The sequence below is a fragment of the Coturnix japonica genome, chromosome 10 (genome assembly GCF_001577835.2).
Source record: "Coturnix japonica isolate 7356 chromosome 10, Coturnix japonica 2.1, whole genome shotgun sequence".
Taxonomy (NCBI): Eukaryota; Metazoa; Chordata; class Aves; order Galliformes; family Phasianidae; genus Coturnix; species Coturnix japonica.
Genome location: NC_029525.1, coordinates 10478432 through 10499445, shown reverse-complemented (window position 1 = coordinate 10499445; position 21014 = coordinate 10478432). Strand labels below are relative to the sequence as shown.

At 44.5% G+C, this 21014-nt stretch overlaps 1 long non-coding RNA gene across 2 annotated transcripts; it reads right to left on the bottom strand.

The window, feature by feature from the left end:
- Positions 1-511: 511 nt before the first annotated feature.
- Positions 512-17253, bottom strand: LOC107318780. 2 transcript variants are annotated; one of them, XR_004308484.1, is made up of 3 exons: positions 16719-17253; positions 10024-10113; positions 512-7362 (listed from the first exon to the last, which is right to left on the bottom strand). It is a non-coding gene; the product is annotated as an uncharacterized LOC107318780 (long non-coding RNA). The 2 variants fall into 2 exon arrangements; XR_004308485.1 differs by lacking the exon at positions 16719-17253 and adding an exon at positions 13603-16697.
- Positions 17254-21014: the final 3761 nt, after the last annotated feature.

Sequence of the window (21014 nt, the reverse complement as noted above, 5' to 3'; positions counted from 1 at the left end):
AAGAAAAAAGGGGGCTGGGGGTGGGGTGGGGGGGGTGGGGGGGGGGCGGGCAGCGGATAAGCGAGAGGAGCTCCGATCGCTTTCCCCCCCTTTCGAGTTCCTCGCCGGCCACAATGCCAGGCGATGGCAGCGTTTCTTTAAGGAGCCCCTCCCAGGCTCCACTCCACTCACTCAGCGTTTTTTCCTCCTTCTCCCCTCCTCTGTCTGAGGCACCGCCGCAGCCAGACGGCCCGGGAGAGGCGGAGGCAGCGGGCGGAGGGCGGGGGCGCGCCGGGCGCCGGCCGCTGTCAGCCCCGCGCCGCCGCCGCCGCCGTCACCGCGCGCTGCCATTGGCCGCGGGCTGCGGGGGGGGATGGAGGAGGAGGGAGAACGCGGAGGGGCGGCGCCGGGCCCGCTCCGCTCTTTGTTGTCGCGCTGAACAATGCCAGGCCTGCCTCGGTGATGGGGCCGGTTTATTCCATCTTCCATCCTTAAACCCCCCCCCCGCCCTGCTTCCTTTTTTTTTTTCCTCCTACGGAGGGGGGTGTGTCGGTGCAGCGCTTTGTCTCCGCGTTAAGGAGCGCTGCACCGCTCGGGAAGGAGGCAGCGCCCCGGCCACACCGCCGCCACAGAGCGCCTACATCGCGCCTGCGCTCCCCTCCCCCCTGCCATGCGCACTGCGGGACCGGCACGGCGCCCTCAGCGGAGCGAGATCGGCCTGAGGGAACCGAGGAGCCGGGAAGGGACAGGGCCGTCCCTCAGGGCTCCCTACGGCGCCGTGTGGGGGGTGTGGAGGCCTCGAGCCCCGCTTCACTGCGGCCCTCAGCGGGGCGGGTTACAGCGCTGTTCCTTCAGGCGCCAGACGACAAAGCGCGCTGCCTCCCGCCGGGCCTTACACACCCACACCTCATGCTTGCTCCCACTGTCCCCACCCCACAGCAGCTCTTAATGCAGGTTCCCTGCTACAAAAGCCTTCCTATGTGCTGCTGGAGGGATATTGCGGCCACTGCCCTCGTAAAAATACAGCCCTCCAGGTTTTCTCCACATACCCACCGCTAAAGAGCCCGTGTTCTCTGTGCCCTTGCCAGCTATCACGGGCAGAACTCTTAACCCCAGAGAAACCAAACACCGATTGTTTTATAGTATCCGGGTGGACGGGGACGGGAGTTTACAAGTCGGGCAGCTGCCCCACAAACAGCTAACGAGATGCAGGTAGTCGTTTACATGCTGTGTTTATTGCCAACGACTGCCACTTCCTCAGGATGTTTGCATGCTTTGTAACAAAGCCCCAGCGGATTGTTTTCCATCAAGGGCATTTACTCTGGGGGTGTCCTTTCCCATGTGCTGAGGTCGTCCCCTCAGCTGAGGAAATTCTGTAGTTTCATGCTTTACAGAATCACAGAATGACCCGGGTTGGAAGGGTCCTCAAGGATCATGTAGTTCCAACCCCCCTGCCTGGCAGGGATTTAAACCTTTAAAGGTTTCTTACTTTGCACACTTACACTCCCAGCAGCGACGGTGTCTGTGAGGAAGAATGATCTATTAGAAAAGCTCAAGGAGCCTGAGACATGTTGCTATTTCTGAGCACTGAACATCTTTTTAAAACAAAAAGCAGATGGACATAACCTTCAACGGCAGTAGAGATAATGCTCCTTATTATTAAATAAAAATGAGAACTCTGGAGTCTTTTTAACTCCGGGAACCTGGAATCTGACAGAAAATATCTGTACCCATTTAGCAGACGGAGCAGGATAGGACAGAAGTGAGGGGACTCCACCCTTGAGACAAAGGCACTTCAATATAAAGGATTACTCTTGTTGATGTCTGAAACACCAAAATGCAAAGATATGAGCAGAGTGGTTGGAATGTACTTAGATTTTACCCGTTCCTTGTTTTGTTTTGTTCTCCTTTCTTCTCCCCCGCTTCCCCTCACATCTAAACATGTGGCTGAGTTTCTATCCCAGCTCCCCACACGGATTGTCCACACTCAGACTGATGAGCAAAAGGAAAACAAGTTACCCTCACATTTATGTTCCTCTCCAAAGAAAATGTCATTCTCAAGCAAGATCTGTACAGATTTAGCTTTATATTTTAATGTTAAGCTGGAAGATCTAATTTAAAATATCTATAATTACATTTAGCCCCTTCTGTAGAAGAAGCTTTCTGGTAAGGAAGAAGCAGACCAGCAGACTAAGAGTGCGCTGGTGTTTTAAGCCTCCTAGGAACCCTGTGGAATTGTCCAACATCTTGAGGGCTATTTCTAACCATTTATGAAAATATCTGAGAGCAAACTATATGGAATAAGAACAACAGCATGGTTTAATGCTGCTGTGCATTAAAATGTGTACTCAGTCTATAGGCACACTAGCATGCTTAGGTGGCAACAAGCAGTGCACACAAGGCTCACGTGAATGAATATGTGAAATATTTCCTCAGAATAACTTGATCAGATCTAAATTAAAGAGTATCTGTGTCTATAATCCTTTTCATCCCATACAACCTTGAACAATATGCAGAATTATAGTCAAGTCCATCTCTGGGGGAGAGACCAAGCAGCTACCAATTAACAGCAAGTTAACAAAAGCAGGAAGGGAGGATATATTACAGGCAAATACAGGACTTATTGCAGGAGGAGTGTAATTCTCAGTCCTTTAAGTTTCTCTCTTTTATCATTTCCCATTTGTGACAGAGGTAATAAAACTTCCTTCCTCCAACCTTTATTTAATTAAAGTGTAAGGTCTTTGGGGCAATGAGCTTACTGTGTGTATGCACAGCTCCGAGCATGAAGAGGTCGCGAATTAATCCCAGGCCTTTAGACACTACTCTAAATACAAAGCATTAACAATAATAATAGGATGTGATTTTCATTTAGAATAGACGAGATCTGCATTTTTGATGCATCTTCACGAAGAATAAATCATGTGCAGCTCAGGAATGGCTAAATTAAGGGACAAGGAAAGAGGCACTTTCATACCGGAGAGTCGCTACTATACTCTAGCCCACATCCCCACCCTGCAGGACACTACTGCATACTGTTACACCACTTACTGTGAAGTTCTTATTTACCATAATCTTGCAAAATAAGGTCCCAAATCCCACAGGTCAGATTATCACTCAGATTAGGAGTAGAGGTTTTTGTTTTTCCCCAGGGTAGTGCACACTATTACCGTGATAACGCACCCAAATTAAACTCTTGCCTCTGCAATAAGTAGCAATTAGCAATCTGCAGACGACTGACAAGTTCCTTCGTTTCCTGTAATACTTAACGATACAGAAGCCAGATTTCCTATTGAATCCCATATTAACCTACATTCAGTAGCCATTAAATCTAAGAGCGCCGTGGCAGAATTTGTCATCTTTGATGATACCAGCTCAGCCCCTTCACACTTCTAGGCGAGATGTTTATAAACAATTCATCCAGAATCTGAACCGCAGCTGAAAACATCTGTTCCATCCATTTTGGGTGTTCGGTGCTGAGGGATGGGCAGAACTCTCCATACACTGTGGCTGTGTTAACAAACTAGAAGAAATAAAAAGGTGATGGAATAGTGAGTGACTTTGTGACGCATCCAGGGGATGGAAGCAGCTCAGGGGTGGGGAAGATGCAGAGTTGCCCCTTTCCCTCGTGATACTGAATGTCACATCAAGAAATACAAACAGGGAGATGGTGCTGATGGTTTTCTCCATAGGTGCTTCCATCCCTGTATCTCTACACCTCTCCTTCTTACAAAACTAATTTGCAGGGTTTGTTTTTGCTTTTAATAAAGCAAAGATCTTCTGTGACAAGTCATCAAAAGAATTTTGCCCAATCCAGAAAGCCTCAGACCTTTAACAGTCATGTTGGGTCTCAAAAAACACTGAGGCTGTGAGGTGCTGCTAGTTGCTAATGGCTTTACTAACATGCTTCTTTCTGGTATATTAAAATGAAAAAGGGTTTTGTGACAGTCATCACACGCTCTGCTTTCTTCGCGTGCATTTGCTGTGTGTTTGACAGCAGTGATCAGAGCGTGGCTGTGTGCAGAGGATAAACTGCCTTATAAGAATGCAGTTTTGTTTAACACGACTGATGGAAGACAATTGACAACGCCCACAGATGCCTTTATAATAAATCAGAAGTAACCAGCTAGAACAGCTGCCCATTTTAAAGCTCTCCACTTGGAGTCTAAGTGGCCTCCTTCATTTAGTGCTCCATTCTGCCTCTCGGTTAAGAACAAAGGTTATCGCACTGCGCAGCCAGTTAAACGGTGTTCAGCAATAGTGCCGACCAGAGTTCAGATCTGAAAATCCATCCTGCCTTCCCCCCGCTCTCACATGATGCAGCAGGCCCAGCCTCCCGGCTGCTCTGTGCGCAGCTCTCAGTGCAGCACTGCGCTGAGCGGGATTGGAGCTCTTTGTTACCAGGGCCCTTGGGCCGGCGCTCAGTGGGTGATGCAGTGCTGGCATCTCCTATCTATAACATACCTATCACAGTGCTGGGCCTGGGCTATTAGGTAGTAGATAGATTTAAAAAAGGATTTATATCTGTGTGTTTAGACTGAGCTAGATGATGCATAGATCTGAGAGTGCTCATAACGGAGGGTTTTTTCTCCATCAGTTTTAATCTAGGAAATAGTAAATTATATTTTAATTTACTTTCAATCTCTGAAATAGTTAATTTAAATTACAGCCATAAAACACGTAGTCTTCACTTCCCCTCCTGCCAGTCTTAGCCCTGTTATCAGAAGGATAACACAATTGCCCTTTAATGCTAATTGTTTATAAACTCCCTTGTAAGAGACCATAAATATGCAAAATGCCTCAGCAAACTCTAGGCACAAATGCAGTACTCATAATAAATGAGTGAATATTACAGCCCTGACCATAATTCCAGCACTCTCTGGTAAAAGGAGATTTAATTCTTGTCAGAGAATTGCTTGTAGGTCAAAGTTCAGCATGCAAATACAGGGGGGATAGGATTAGATTTTAATTGATAAGCATTGATCATCATTCATTTCTGTCTCTGCATGAAGCGCGGTGTTTAAACATCCAGTCAATATAGTGTACAATGGATAACCTTGAGGCAGAACCTTTTGCATCTATCTCTGTTTGAGGAAAAAACCCTCCACATCAGCCTTTGTTGTAGCGAGATTCCCCTGACATCCAAATGGAACGGCTTCTGTGGGAAAACTGACCATCTCCAGCACAATCCTGCTTAACGTGAGTCTGGTGCCTAAACCAGACATGGGCCCAAAGTAAAAATCTTTATCTGCATACAACTGTCTGTAGGAACATTTGAAAGCTGGTCTGAGAACGCTGTGGTTGTGGTGCATCTCTGCTCTAAACAAACAGATTTCTCACGTGATGCTCTCACTGCAACCACAAAGCGTTAGCACTCACAAGAGCATCATTGAAGATACTCGGGCTGTTCATTGAGGACAAAACCATTAATGATTAATACTACGGTAGGAGAAAATGTAGCAGTATTTCTTGGCAGCTGCAGTGTGGCAGTGCCTCTCCTACATGGAAAAGGCTCATAAATACCTTTAGCTCTTCGTGCATCAAATGGTTCTTATTCACACTGTGGGAAAAAGAATCAAACAGATTCCCCAGATTAAAGGGAAGTGAAGGCGATTTTCACATCTAAGACTGGACATACACAATACATCTCTCTCTGACTGACCCAGCAGATGCAGAGATACACTTAAGTATCACAGACATTACTGTCCCAGCAGATGCTGCAAAGTTGTCACTGACACAGACACTCACTGTTCCCACAGATCTGTATTTCGGGAGGGAACTTTCGTACCACAGACACCACTGTCCCTACAGAACCACATCTGCTGGCAGAGCCATTGTTTCACATACCCTTCTGCCTCCATCAGATGCGAGGACGACAGGCATTTCTGTCACAGCCAATCTCCAATCACAGGACATGAAACTGCAGCTTATGCTGCTGTTATTACTGAGCCCTGAGTACAGACCTTGCTGATGGAGGAACAACGTAACCCCATGAAAATATACTGCTGGATGCCTAGCACATCATCATTAGCTTTGTACAATACAGTACTTGGAAGCACTGGGTTTGGGAATGTCAGGAGGAGAAAAAAGTCTCCTTGCATCCTCTTCCCACCTGCCTTTCACAAGCAGACATCCTGGACAAGAAGCTTCAGTTTTTCTTCTGTATTAGCATCAGAAGATTTGATTCCTAATTCTGAAGGCATGAGAAAAGACATAAAGAGAAGGGGGTTGTTTTTCTTTTAATCTCTTTAATTTAGGCCCCCACCTTTTGAGATGTGTCATCTCAGAGCTAGGGTTAAGCAGCTGTTGGCATGGGGAGTTCTGCTGCTGCGAGGCTGCACTGCCAAGCAGGGTCAGAAACAGAGCTCTGGTATGGAGGTCAAAGGACGGCTGTCTGCTCAGCTTTAGCTGAGAACTGGAGAACTGCTGCTGCCTCAACAACATGGAGAGTGCTTGAGCTGGTCAAAGGCCACGGCCCATATGCCACAGAGCTGGTTCTCACCTGACTGGGGTTCACATGGCTCTTGTGCTCAAAGAGCAGGGAAACCACCAGATCCACTCCTGGCAGCTGCAGTGCTCCCAGTTCCAGCCTGGTCCCACCTCCGGGGTGACAAAGCTTAGGGCTGGGCTAGGATATGGCCAAGGCTAGGACATCCCTCTGGAGTGCACTTGACCTAAGGCTCATACCAGAGCATGTACTTACATATAAATAGAATGTATGGTATGTGAGCCTGAACCTGAGCAGCCTTGGACCTTTGTTTGCCTGACTGAGTAGATGGATCCTTTATGATTTGGTATGGGAGAGAGAATTACCCCCGGTAATTCTGCAGTAATGTAAACCCCACTTGAAGAAACATCATCTAACTTTGGAATTCCCCTGTGGGGAATCTGGGAATTTATCTGAAGCATCGAGGGCTGTCCACTGGCAAAGGCAGGACACACAAATTCCCAGAGTAATAATCTGATACAGCACAGCAAAAACCTACATCCTTAGAGCAGATTGTGGGAAAGCATCAAGATTTCAGTTATCCTGCCAAAGCAAACAAGTTGTTTCAAAGCCCATCATCTGCTCTCCAGTTCACACCCTTCCAGCGCTATCTTTCTCAGATGCCATGCCACACTGGTTAGTGGCGGTGGTGCTGTCATGTGTGATTCATTCAGTTTTACTGGAAATGAGAAAACCACATGCTGCACTGAAGAACTGCTTATTTATGCAGTCACACCATCCCAAGGAGCACTCATCCTGCCTTTATTTGTATACAAGCTCTTTCATCCAAAATTTGGGAAATACTTGCTTTAATCAGAGTTCATACCGAGGACAGATCAGTCAATAACACATTGGTCTTTCCAGCACCCATTGAGCCCTTCGTCGCTTCCAGTGCCACCCTGAAAAAGAAAATGGCATTTTGGAATAGTGTATCTTTGTCATGACAGGATGTGTGGGAAGCAGAACTGAACAGATAGCAGCAGAGCTGCAACTGTGCTTGCAGGAGTTTGTCATGTTTATTTGTGCTCTGGGCAGGTGAATTTCATCTGGAAAGTAAAATATAGGCTACTCCTGTCTGTTTTTCATGGAGTGCCCTCATAAAGCCTCATCAAGAGTTTCCCAAAGAGATCACAATGCTACATTTACCACAGCGATTAATTCTCAGTATCAGTGATGAACTGACATATTCAGGACAACAAAGCAAAAGCTGAGAGATGTCAACAGTGAGCTCTTTGGAATTAGAATAACCATACACAAATATTAATAGTCTTAAACAATATTTTCTGGGGGCAACAAATTAAACTGGCTGAACTTCGCTTGGAGTTCTGAGGCACCAGTCTGGAATTACATCTTCACATAATTTCACTTCTTAGGAGATGAGTTTTCCTATCCTTTATGAAGTCAGCGCTAGTGGCACTAGAATCAAAAATCAGACATGGCTTCATAGACTGGCAAAGTCTGGCCTCTCCGAATTCCTAAACAAGATTGCGTTACTGTCTGTAGATACAGATGAATCCAGTCTTATCTTTAGATGAAGAAACTACTGAGATAATTCAGGCAATACATGATTATGGGGGCAGAAAATAGAAACGCGAACCATTCTTTTTTAAAGGTTAGCAGAGCTTAAGCATTCCTGAAAATATTTACTGTCATAACAGACCAGACCTACTGCAACGTTCTAGCCTAGCGTTTGGTCTTTGACATCCACAGGACTCCTCTGAACTTCAGTTGTATCACATGGCTGCTGTGGAAAGCAGAATTTAGCAAGAAAAAGACACAAAGTATTTCAAAACCATTTGGAGAAAGTAAGAAGTTTGCTTTCAGTGTTACCGGCTGCCTTTCAGGACTCAAATTAGAGCTCTGTTATATTTTAAAGCATTGCTTTCAAGCCTGCTGGAAGTGTCAGACAATTTGAATAGATCTCCATTTTAATTTCCAATCTAGCAATATGGAACAGCTGCCGTAACTTGTGCAACATGGAAAATTCAACATCCTCATTCCTCAAATGACAATCATTGAGAGGGGACTCTGAAAAAGGCACCTTGTGCTTCCACTTTTACTGCCTTTTAGCAATTCCCAGTCAAAATTATACTTTGGATGAAGAACCCTCAGCAGTACTTCTAACTTGCACTGCCTACAACTGAGAGCAAAGGTGGAAGCTGATGGGAATGACATCAAGAGGGTGAACGGAGTCCAGGAAAGCAACACTGAGGGGTTCAGACAGAAGTCCCCCATTCTGGGATTATCTAGAGAAAGACTGAGGCAGTTCAGGAATATTCAAGAGAATCTGTAGGGGACAGAGTGTGCACAGAATGAGGTACCTTTATGATTACAACTCTATTTCATATCTCACTTGAGAAAGCATATATATTATTATTATTATTTATAGTGCTGTAATGCTGATGAGTTGGTCCTGTTACAGGAATAACGTCCTATCTAGTTCACACTTTGCATTCATCCGGTTTACATATGGTGTGCATCTAGATAAAACTACCTCCCACTTTTCTCCTTAATTCTGAATAAGAGGCTCACAGGAGTGTTGAGACCCATCACCACACAACACTGTGTAACCAGAACAACATCCAGCAGAGGTACTTTTGCTCCAAGACAGACCATTTGCTTCAGTACAAAGAAAGAACAACTGAAAAGCTTCCAGCAAAGCCAATTTCATTCACTTAATTAAAATCTCCATTGTCACTTTTGTAACGCTTCTACTGCATTCATGGCTTCTTTCCTTCCATGTGACCAGTTTCCAGCCCTGAGATTCTTCCTTTTGGTAGCCTACATTTCTCACAAAACTCAGTCTCCCAGCATGACACCCACACTTACTAATCTACTTCCTGTTATCAGTGTACTGACAGGCACGTTTATACACTGGTGAGGATGCACATCAGGGTAGCATGGATGTCTCCTGCTGGAGTTTGTCTCTATAAGTTACCTCTCAGCCTTACAGCCTCATCTGCTCCAGACACTGTAAGTTGTGCAGCTGTTTCCACCAAAACCCTTGCAGAACAGCCCTCCCCCACTTCCTTCTCTGCCAGCTCGCTTTAACACAGGCAGACATAAGTGAAAGGAAAAACAATGAGAAAGGAAGCTTGGGAGGGACAGGTTGGAAGGAGAAGGAAGAAGCAAAAAGGTCCGACTCTGCAGACCACATTCACGACAGAAAGCATTGGCACAAATAGCTGAATTGCATTCAGGGGGAGCGTGGGGCTGAGTAAAAGCTCTACAAGTGCAAGTAGCAATTGCAGAAGCAGGAAACAAGTAGGAAAAGAAAGGAAAAGGAAGGTCCACAGAAATGAGACACCTGCACAGAGCAGAGCAGTCTCATAAACCCCAGGAAAAACAAATCAACCAAAACAGTAACTGCCTTTGAGTGACTGCAGAAATGTTTATAGAGCCTTTCCCGACCTCTGCCTTACTTCCTGGCAGGCAGCACCACAGAAAGAATTCTTACCACTGGCATCCCCTTCTTCCACCAAACAAAATTCAGTCCCTTCCCAATAGCACAGCAAAGGCACTAAGCAGCCAGCCGTGCACAGGGATGGTCTGGGCCGTACCTGAGGAACGATGGATATCCAGCCTGGGATGTACTTGAGCACTGGGCAGCTGCTCTCACAGGGGGATGGGCACCTCTTCTGTGCGATGAGCTGGGGAAACAGCATTAATTTTGTACAGCTTACTGTCACAGCAAGGAGCCATCCAAGTCTCCCAGCAATTCACTTTCTTCTTGCCTTTACAAAGCATACGAGGCATTGAGAAGATGGGGATGCCCAGTAACTTGAGTTGCTCCTCTTCCTGTGAGCTTCAAGGAATTCTCAAAACAGCTTCTGTGACAGAACAATTCTAGATTCCCAAATCATTAAAACAATGTATTTATTTATCAAAAGCTCACCTCCTAAAATGAAACACAAGGGAGCAATGCAGTCATCCCAACAAACGCATGTATTTCAATTCCCAGGGCTTATACTAATTGGCACTTCTCACAGTGTTTCCAGTTAGGTCTGTCCACAAACTTGAAATGGAAAATCAAAACACGCCTCTCTGAGATGGGCTGATGTTTGTGAAACAGAACCATTGAATCGGTGAGATCAGGGACTGAATTCAAAGCAATAATGTTTGGGGATCTTACATTAAAGATGACAGGATCTTTCTAAGTCACCTCCAACATGAAACACTTGCAGTACTCGCTTACAAAGTGATCTGAAAAACACACACTACCACCTACTGGCAATTATTCATATATGTTATTTACATACTGATAAATGGTAACAATATATGCACATTGGGTTTGCATGAACTTTGCTAGGACAAAGATTTGTCTTCATTTCTACATTTATTGGAATCGCATTTGAAGATAAATCCCTTCCTGTGCATGCTGTTTCCCAGTTTGTGACCAGTTTTCATTCTTTTCAATAAGAACTGAAGCAATAATAAATGCTTTAAATAAACAGCTAAGGGTGTCATTCTTGCAAGCAGCTCCCTTAAACATGAGACTGGTTTTGCTGCTTAGCAAGAGAAGGTTGGTAACGTGGTAGCACCAGGCTCCAGACCTTGCCATTTATACTCAGCATTCTGGAAAGTGGGCACAAATAACATCATGGCATTAGACCAGGGAGGAGAATCTGGTTAAGTTTCGGTCCTTGGTACGACCTCTCTTCTGCATCAGGCACACCAACCCTTTGACAAAGAGTGCCATGGCTAGATAGAGGAGATAAATACCAGGGAGCAATTGCACTGTTATATTTGTAATTGATTTTATCATTTGATTACACTCTTGTAGTGTTTCTTTTTTTTCCTATATCTTAATGAAACACAACATTTCCTGCTGCTGAATACCAGACTAGCTCAAGACAGACCTTCAGATATGCTATGCTAATGCCTGACACTCAGGAACAGACACTTTTCGCTCTCTTCAATATGTGCATTACAAGTAGTATTTTAATTGGGTTCCCAATTCAGAAGGCTGGAATGAGCCTGTGAGTCATTTCTACAAGTTGACTCACATGCTGCAAAACTGAAGAAGAATTTGGTTCAGGAAAAAAAAAAAAAAAAGGATAGAAAGAAAAGGAAAAGAAAAAAGGTAGAGGGTGGATTTCTGCACATCAGTGTCACTGGGGAGAAGGGTGGGTTTGTCCCTTGTACCCAGCTGCAGCAGCAAGGGTGGGTTCTGCAAGCGCGTTACTTAGAGGAGGCTTTTTCTGTCAGTAACTGTTAAAGGGTGCTCTTGGAAGGCTTTTGTTTCATGAGAGCTGTGATTACAAGATTATATAAAGTATTATAATTTCGAGCTTCTTTCCCCTTCTGAAGAGGGACCAATCCTCGCGTCACAGAACGCCGCATTTCAGTGTATTTCAATCAGTGCATTTCAGTGATTCCATTTCAAGACTTGCTAACACACCAACAGCACAGAGGGCTGCTCCTCTCCCTTAGGTGCCAGCTCTGCAGACTCGAGCTCAAGCTGGAGGCAGAGTCACATTAAGCTCTTTTCCCCCTGCACATCACCAACCTCAGAGCCTCAAACCATTTGCAAAGGTGCAAGGGATGGGAACGCAGTCAAAACAAAGCAAGTGGAATCAAATCTACCTTTCCATTTTTGCTGTGTCAGCTTCAAACGGTGGTAAAAGCCATTGCTGCTTACAGAAGCAAGTAAGGGTGAACAGCAGTACACAGACACTGCAGGTATGTTGAGCAAAAGGCTTTTTGGAACTGTCTTTTTGTACTGGAAATAAGCACATTTCAATATTTTTCTTTCTGTGTTCTTAAAAGAATCCATACATACAATACACAAATGAAAGGCAGATTCAGCAAAGGCAGAAAATGCCAGGGTGTTTTTCACTGTCCTAAGGACAAATGCCAGAGCCCTTCTGGGACGTTCAGAACATCTAGTCACTGTATCTTATTCAAGGGAAAAGCCATTTGTCAACAAACTAATCACTGGACAGATTCCGAGACAACGGAACATAAAAAGCCAATACAAACGTGCAGATGAGGTTCCAGTCAGCAGCTAGCCACAGAAAACAAACAAATGTTTGTCCTCAAAGCATGGCATTTGGGCCCAGCCATTTTTCACTCAAGTCAAAAGCGGAGCGGGGATAATGCAAAGTGATCTTCAAACTAACCTTTAAATCGATCAAAAAAAAAAAATAAATAATGGGCATAAACCAAACATGGATTCAGTTCCTGCCTACTTCAGCCAGCAACAGTGGCAGAATTGGGTATGGACAGAACTGAGCCTGCTGCCACGTTATTAGCAGCAGGAAAAGCCCCACTATTTCATATTTCAGCTTTGAATAGCACTGACGCTTGGCTCTTGACTGAAAGCAGCCTTCGTTTTTGATTAGAAACACAACGCCAAGGGAAATAATCCCAGTGACTCACATTCATGGTGGCCAGGATTCATCACTATGAGAAGTGAAGCATCTGCCCCGTGGTGTGTGGGCCCAACTCTTGTATTATTTTCATGAATATCTTCTACAACATGGGACTCAACCTGAGACACCTTTCCTAGCCTTCCTCTTGCAAAACGAAAGCCCTCTGCTGGCTCACCATGGGCATGCTTTCCTCAAGAACAAAGCCACACAGGAGGACTCTCTGTAAAGGAGTTCCTCAGTGACCAGGCTCTGTACTTGCTTCTTTTTTCCTAAGCCTTATTTCAGAACGTGCATGCAAATAGCAAAAGGATTCAATTATTTTGTTCTGCACCAAATCCACTTCTCAATTGATAGAAAAAAAAACCAAAAACACTGAATGCTACAGAGGAAAATCAGGGCATTTTAGGATGCTGGTGTGTACCATGTTAAATACACAGTGAGATTTCAGTTCCAGCAATGTAGAACATGATGGAATTTCAGCTTCACACGAGCCAAAATCGACCTGAAGCAGCCACAACTTCTGAGAGCTAAAATCATAATTGCTTCCTTAAAGGCATCGCTTGTATAAAATTAAATGCATTTCTCCAAAAGCTTCACTAACATAGCAACTGATTGGCCCTCGAGGACTCCTATAGATACTTGTCATTCAGCATGAAATCAGGTCAGCAGCTAAAATTAAACACCCACCTCTACCCTGAACCGCATGTGGAGTCATCGCTTTTAGTATCGCTCAGCCTCTGCCTCCTCAAACGGGCTCATTCTTACCCCGAGCTTAAAGGATGCCTTATCAAGGAGCACTGATGGATGCAGTCATTCCTGTTCTGAGATGAAACTGTTGGGAATCAGACCGGCAGTCCTGTTGACTCCATCTGCATTGATTAGCTCACGGGCAGCCTGCCAAGGCAGTGCGCTGCCTCTTACCCCAGCCACTGTTAATCTGCCTGAGTGAGGCCTGCGAGCCCTACATAAACCACAATTTCTCTTCATTAGTGTGATTCTGCCTGCATGAATCTGATAACATATGGGATATTATCATAAAACAGCCTATTTCACCAATTCATTTTCTCCTTTATGAAGATTATGAATGTACTGCAAGTGCATCGGGCAGGATAAAACAGAAGATCTGCAGTACGGTTCCTTTGATTTTGTTCCGAAAATGCAGATAGCGTTCCTTTTAAGTTCACATTTCCCAGTAATCCTCTGCTAATATATTACAAAAACTGCTGACTCCCTCTCCCTGACTTCCTCTAGTTCATTACGGGCCTGATCCACAATACAAGTCACTGCCTAGATGGAGACTTTAACGATCAACAGAGCTCGCAGATGCCTCACAATGGAAAAAATGAGAGGCACAGTAACGTTTAGTCAACCCTAATCACTGCCACGGTCTGACTAAGCACGAACACGAAACATGACCGTGGTTTGATGACAGATTATGTAATTCCCAACATGTGCTTCATGCCTCCTCACTTCCTGCCTGTTTCAGATAACACACGATGGCCACAGTGGGCAATTTTGGCACAGTCGAATGAGCGCTTTGTCTGGGAATGCTGTAGATGCAGGTACACACCCACCTGCATCTGAGATTTATTAATTAGCACGTCCCCACTGAATGAAGCCTGCATGCCCTCTGCTGGTAAACGCGTGCATTCCCAAGAACATCCACACCTAAACTGAATTGGTGAAATAACTCGAGGCTGCTGCCTTACATACAGAACTACTGCTGCAAGCCCCTCGACAGTGCATGCACAGCGTGCTTGCCCTGGCATGCTTCCACATGCAATATAGAATAAAATGAAATTAAATCCCCATTCATTCTAAACCTCACAGCTGTTCTGTGCTTATAACTGGGAGGTTGTTTTCATGCCTGCGCTCCGAGGGCATTTTCGGCTGAAATGTACCATTATAACTGCGCGGCTCGTGTCTCTTTCAGAAGAGATTTTGAATGCATTGATCCTTTAAGGAGTCTGAATAAGGAGACACTGCACAGGACAGACACAGAAGCCTGCAGCGACTACAGACTTTAGTTCAGAGCTGCTCCCGAGAAAAAAAAAAAAGCATTCAGCTTTCCAGGATTAATCCATTAGCAAAAGCGACAGTAACTCCTGGCTAATCTGTATCAATTACTGAGTACAGATATATGCAGCAGTGGTCATTTTAATAAGCAGTTCACTTCTTAAATTACTTCTACTGCCAAATCAACTGAAGATCACTAGGAATCATAACTAAGGGGGTCGTTAGCTTAACCCATCTGACAGGCTTTTCTGCAGAACCTTCTGACTATTTTACACTGTCAAACAGCAACAGCGACAACAGACCTGAGAAGAACACAGAATGGCAAATTCTATTATGGAAAAGCAAAATACAGCACAAGCCAAAGGAAAGGCAGGGTGAAAGGGGCATCAGACGAAGATAAATATGCCCACAGACTACCAGATGCTGCCAGTGCCCAGAGAGAAACTGTCAGATGGTTTCCAGGGCAAAAGGGGAAATACCCAAGTACCACTCATACATGGTAGCAGAGCAGAGGAAAATCATCTTGCTGTGCTCTAGACCACGACAAATTCATCAAAACCCCTCAGAAAAAGAATATTTTCATGCTTCACTAATGACATTTAAAACAATAACCACAACAAAAAGGAAACAGCTGAGTGCACGCCTGACTCCCTGCCTTGGGAAGCGGGTTGGTATACACTGATCTGTTCCTGTCAAGTGCACAATATCACCGGCACAGGTGAGAGTGCATCAAAAGAATTAACCAGTGCACATCAAAGAGAAGGGGCAGGCGTTAGCGTAATTAAAATCTAGCCACCCCAGGGCATATTAAAAGCTGTATGAATTTTAACTGCTACTCATCTACAGGACTCAGCTCTGAACGCTGATGTACTGACCTACACCAGTCAGAGGAAGTTATTGCTATGATGCATATCAAGGACATCTATCTATTCTTTCCTTACCTTTCAAACTGAGCAAAGGCTGTTGCATCAGCAAGTGAGTACAAACCACTGCAGAAGACAGAAATGTCAAACAGCCTTTCAAGAATAGAGATCTGTTGTATTCGGCCCTGCCTGAACGAAAGCGTAGGACAAAATGACCTACAGTGGCATCTTCTCTATATCTGTGCTACTTCAATATTAAACTTCATTCTCTCTGCCATCTCACCCAGACCAGAAGAGGTCATGTCAAATCCCATTAGCAAACACAGCATTTCCCACAGTTTTATGCCCAAAGCACAGCTACTTCAGCTCCATTAAAGTACTGTGGTCTACCCTGGGGAAGGAAAGGGAACCAAGAGAAAAGTGTAGCCAGGTATTTTTTCAGAAGCGTTGAAAAGCGTGAGTATCTGAGCAGAACCTGGTAAGAAAGAGGTGAGGGTTCACTAACCTGCAGGTGTTAATGTATTTTGAAACATGACCAATTTTACAGAGCACTGCTCTGTGTTTCTAGAAACACCTGTGTCAGTGATAGGGGCACTGCTCCGTCCTGTTGCAGGTGTGGGAAGCTGTAAGTGTAGGTGAGCAGAGCAAAGGGTCTGGTCAAAGTAGACCAAGACAGCTTCCTATGACAACACAAAACACCACGCTGTTATTTCTCCAATTCCAGATACAAGCTCATTGATTTCTGCTTCAAGAATTCATACAGTGTACTGGAAACACATTCTCAGTAGGAAACCTCTATCTCTATGGGCTCAAATTGTTTTCCTATAGGTACTTTTGGGGCTGATGATGTCTCTTAGAAGTGTGTGACTAGCAGTGCTAGCAGTATCCCCAGCTGCTAAATGTTAATTACCAAAGATGAACAACAAATTGCTTAAACAACTCATCTATGTCTAAAATCTTCATTCCAGTTGTTCATCCTCCCTTAGTTTTACAAGTACTTACATGGATTTGTAGGAGACCAGACCATTTTCTCCTCCTGTTCAGAAGATACAAAGGAAAAGAAACACAAGAGATATTAGACTGTAAGAACAGAGCATATTTTAAGACAGTGACACAGCTGAGGAAAGTCAGCAGAGGAGAAGCAGTTCATACATACCTTATAGTTTATTTATGCCTTTATATATATAAATATATTTAAAAACCTGGTCCATTAGGCAGACTACGTTTCTGAAGCGATCAGATCAGTTTATGGGGTCAAACATGAATTTTCTCACCAGGATTAAGAATGATGATAGTTAGGTTTTCTGATTTCCTCTTACCATTCTTGAAGCTAGATACAAATAAAGAGGAAGTGAAAGAAATAGAAGCCTTAGAAAGGCGAGGTTAATTCTGGTAAATGCCAGAACATATTACAACTTTCAGCCTGTGAAGACATTAGTGAATATTGTTTCAAAGATCACAGAATTGGTTGGGTTGGATGGGATCCCAAAGATCACCCAGCTCCAACCCCCTGCCATGGGCTGGTTGCCATCCACCAGCTCAGGCTGCCCAGGGCCCATCCAACCTGGCCTTGAGCACCTCCAGGGATGGGGATCCCACAGCTCTGGGCAGCTGTGCCGGGGCCTCAGCACTCTCTGAGTAAAGAATTTCCTCCTAACATCTCAATTAAATCTCTCCTCTTTTAGTTTAAAACCATTCTCCCTTGTCCTATCACCATCAGACCACATAAAAAGTCAGTCTCACTCCTGTTTACAAGCTTCCTGTAAGTACTTCCAGGCCACAACGAGGCCTCCCTGACATCTTCTGCAAGCTGTACAAGCACAGATCCCTCAGCCTTTCTTTATAAAGTCATCAAAGCACAGAAATAAGGAAGATCGTAGGTGGCACAGTGGGAGTCCAGTGGTCTTTGCTAGTAACCAGGCCATCTCAGCTCCTCATTACTAATGCTCTATTCTGTTTTGCAATGAGTCAACAGTATCAACCTGGCTAACAGAAACAGCCAGGGTTCAGTCTTGAAGTAGAAAAATATTTATTACTTTCCTGGATCTAGTTAATGTCTGGATATTTGACTCTTAATGTTTACAAAGTTGCCTGCGCCAGGTCTGTCTTCACTTCTCCTACACATCCTGATGAAGAACAAGCATTTTATATAAGTTTGGATTTTATTCTTTTAGTCAAAACAAGTATAGAAAAAAAGATCTTCATTTCCTGTGAACAGACCTGGCTCTCTTAGAGCCTTCTCAAGCCTTAAGCCTAGGCTTCCGATGACCTTAGTGCTTGGCACTTGTTATTGCATGTACCCTCTCTACTGACAGCCTACCATAACCACAAGATTCACTGAAGAATCAAAGCAGTAAAACTTTTCTCTTTCTGGTATTTTAAAAAGGAAGCAGACTATTTCAAAGTTTTAAGAGCAATTCCTGTACTCAGAAAGATCTTAGAGTTTAAGTGAACTGAGAGTACTCATTAACAGTGACCCATTGATAAACCCAGAGAATGAAGTCCTGTTTCCATCCGAATAGCAGATAGCCTGCGCAGTACAAGATCTTACACTTCCACCTCAATCTTGCTCTTACATCATGTCTAGGACTGAGAAATTTGCTTAGCATCTACGTCCATTCAATCATACTATTCTTGGAATTAGACTTGTGCCTTCAGGCTCCAACCAATTCAAGATTCAGTTGTATGAAGCATTCATAACGCGAGACAGTCCCTGCCCCAAAGAGCTTACCATATAAATAGCACTTCCTAAAGGCAAAGAGCCCACAGCCAAGCTTTGCATTTCTGTATCAGACCATCCGCAAGGATGCTAATTATTGCCAGGATAACTACAGTTACACGATGTGAGAAATCCTGTCTATTGGGGATCGAATCTCATATTCTGCAAAGCAGTCATCAGAGGACGGTAACTATTTTTAGGCTACTTCTGACCTTTCCGAGAGTAAGGACTGTTCAAAAAAGATGATTAAAATACTAAGTAAATTATGCAGAGAGTTCAATAGTCTGAAGAAAATGTAACTTCATTTAGTCTTGCATAATGCCTTCGGTAACACGGTTAGATTCTTCTAGCCCTTAACAGTCAAATTTTCCACTGTAGTGATGGGACGTAAGTTGGGCTGGTTATTGAGTAATGGAGAGGGCTTTCTTATTTGTGCAAACTTAACCTTCAAGAGAACAAAGATTAATCAACAACATGGAAGAGGTTGTTGTCATGAGATCCAGTCATAAGATTTGTAGGGAGTCCTGTAGTGGTTGCAATCCTTAAAACTGGTTTGGAATAAAATCTGAGAGATGGGAGTCCACAGAGAAAATGTTTTCAAGACAAAATCCAACATCATTATTAACGATGGCAAAAAAAAAGTAGGCTCTTCCACTACAGAAATCTGGACAGCAAAATGCAGTTCCAGTGCATGAAGCAGGCATTTTGAGCTTGGGATAAACACAAACAAGGCCACCTGGTAATAAATTTGGCATTTAAAGCACCCCAGAGACTTCCAAAGCAAAAGATCCTCATTCTGAAGTCATCTCCAGTGTACTTTTTGACTGACTTCCTTTAGGGTATGTTTGGTGTTTGGAAGCGCTACCTGTACCCTACAGTGAAATATCTCAGCGACAAATGGCGGCATGGTACTGGTAAGCACCCACATGTAGCTGCACAATCTACATGGTTCCAAGAAACTGGGGACAAGATTTCCAAGAAACCCAGTTTGCTGAGCCCACTCTGCAATGTCAGCGTTTCTTTTAATGGGAGCAGATCTTCACAAATGTTGCGTAAAGCCTCAAAAGGGTGTTTGGTAGCATTTGAAAAGGAGAGGGCTGCAGTATTCACTGTAAACCGACCTGCTTGCAGTGGTTGAACTTAGCAAACACTCCTAATGTAAGATGGATCAGCAAGCATTTGAAATTCCTTAACCAGGAGAAAAGCCTCCTCTGCAGGCTTGTCACATAACGCAGCCTGAGACGGGTGGGCTCAGTCTGTCACATCACTTTTCTTCAAGCTGCTAAATATCTTTCATTGGGGTTTACAATAAAGCGCCTACTGCTACCTGCTAGTCAGTACAGCACCGATCACGTTGAGGAGCTGGGAAGAACCAAGTCATGCTCGCATTAGTTTATGCTTCCTTAACTCCCTACAAAATCACTACTTACCTATCAGGCAAATAGAAGTCTGGGTATTGAAACATCTGAGGCTTTGCTGTCAGACCTCTCAAAACAACAGAGAAAGAGAACTTGTGGGTAGCGGGAACCAGCAGAAATGAAGGAGCTGAACTCAGAGAGAACGACTGGCTTAGAGATGTCACGAAAGCTGGAAGAAGCTGGATTGTGCACCTGACTGAAGGGCAAGTGCCTGGTGAGGAACAAGGGGAAGCAGTCATAACACCAAAGGCTGAGCTGGGTGCGTGTCAGACTATACTTCATCTGGTTCTACTGTGACAGGAGCAGTTAGCTCCAGACCCACATGCTGTGCCTGAAAGCAGCAGGAGCAGATGAGCCAAAGATCCTGGTTTCTCAGCCACCTCTACCAGGAATGAGCATAGTATAGGAAAGGAAGCTGCAGCAACGCCCTGTGTGGAATGTTTTGCTGAGTTTTCCCCTGGTTGTCAGCAGCTCTGAGCACTTCAGGGCAGCCAGAAAAGAAAAGAAATAAGGAAACCAAAAACCACAGGGCAAACTGAAGGCAAAGGAGTGAGAGCCGAGCACAACAGCCTGCAAAGGTTCCTCTGAGTAGCTGCCCATCACCCAAGAGTGTGTGGAGAATCAAGACTTGCCTTTTTTGCAGGATCCAGCAGTGGGGGACACAAAGGCGGTCAGAGGGAAGAGAAGCAGAAGGCAGGCACTGTGCCAGCTCAGATAACCAAGGGGACCGGAAGAAGGAAACCACAAAGCTCTGCAGTAAACAGGGATTAGGAGAGGGGTAGACGGAACAGTCAGATGAAGTAACTGACCCAAAACTGCCTTCTCAAAACTCAAGATTCATGTTTTAAAAATATCAAGTGCTCTTTCCCCTCCTCCTACTTCCTCTTGTTTTGGGGTTTTTTTCCCCTTGTTTTAAGGGGGTGGTTTTTTTTTATTGTTGTTGATTTTAAATTTAATTTAACACTTTTTGGTTTTGGCTTAGGTTGGATAAGAAGGTGCCAGAACACTGCGAGGATATCTGCCTGTGCTCAGTATTTCTGGCACAACCAGGAGTAGAAGAGAGCTGGACTCTCAAGAGAGTGTCTGTTTCCATTTAATTTCCAGGACAGTTTCGCAGACTTACAAGGTCAGGGTAAGGTGCCAGACTTCTGGGTGCTGCTG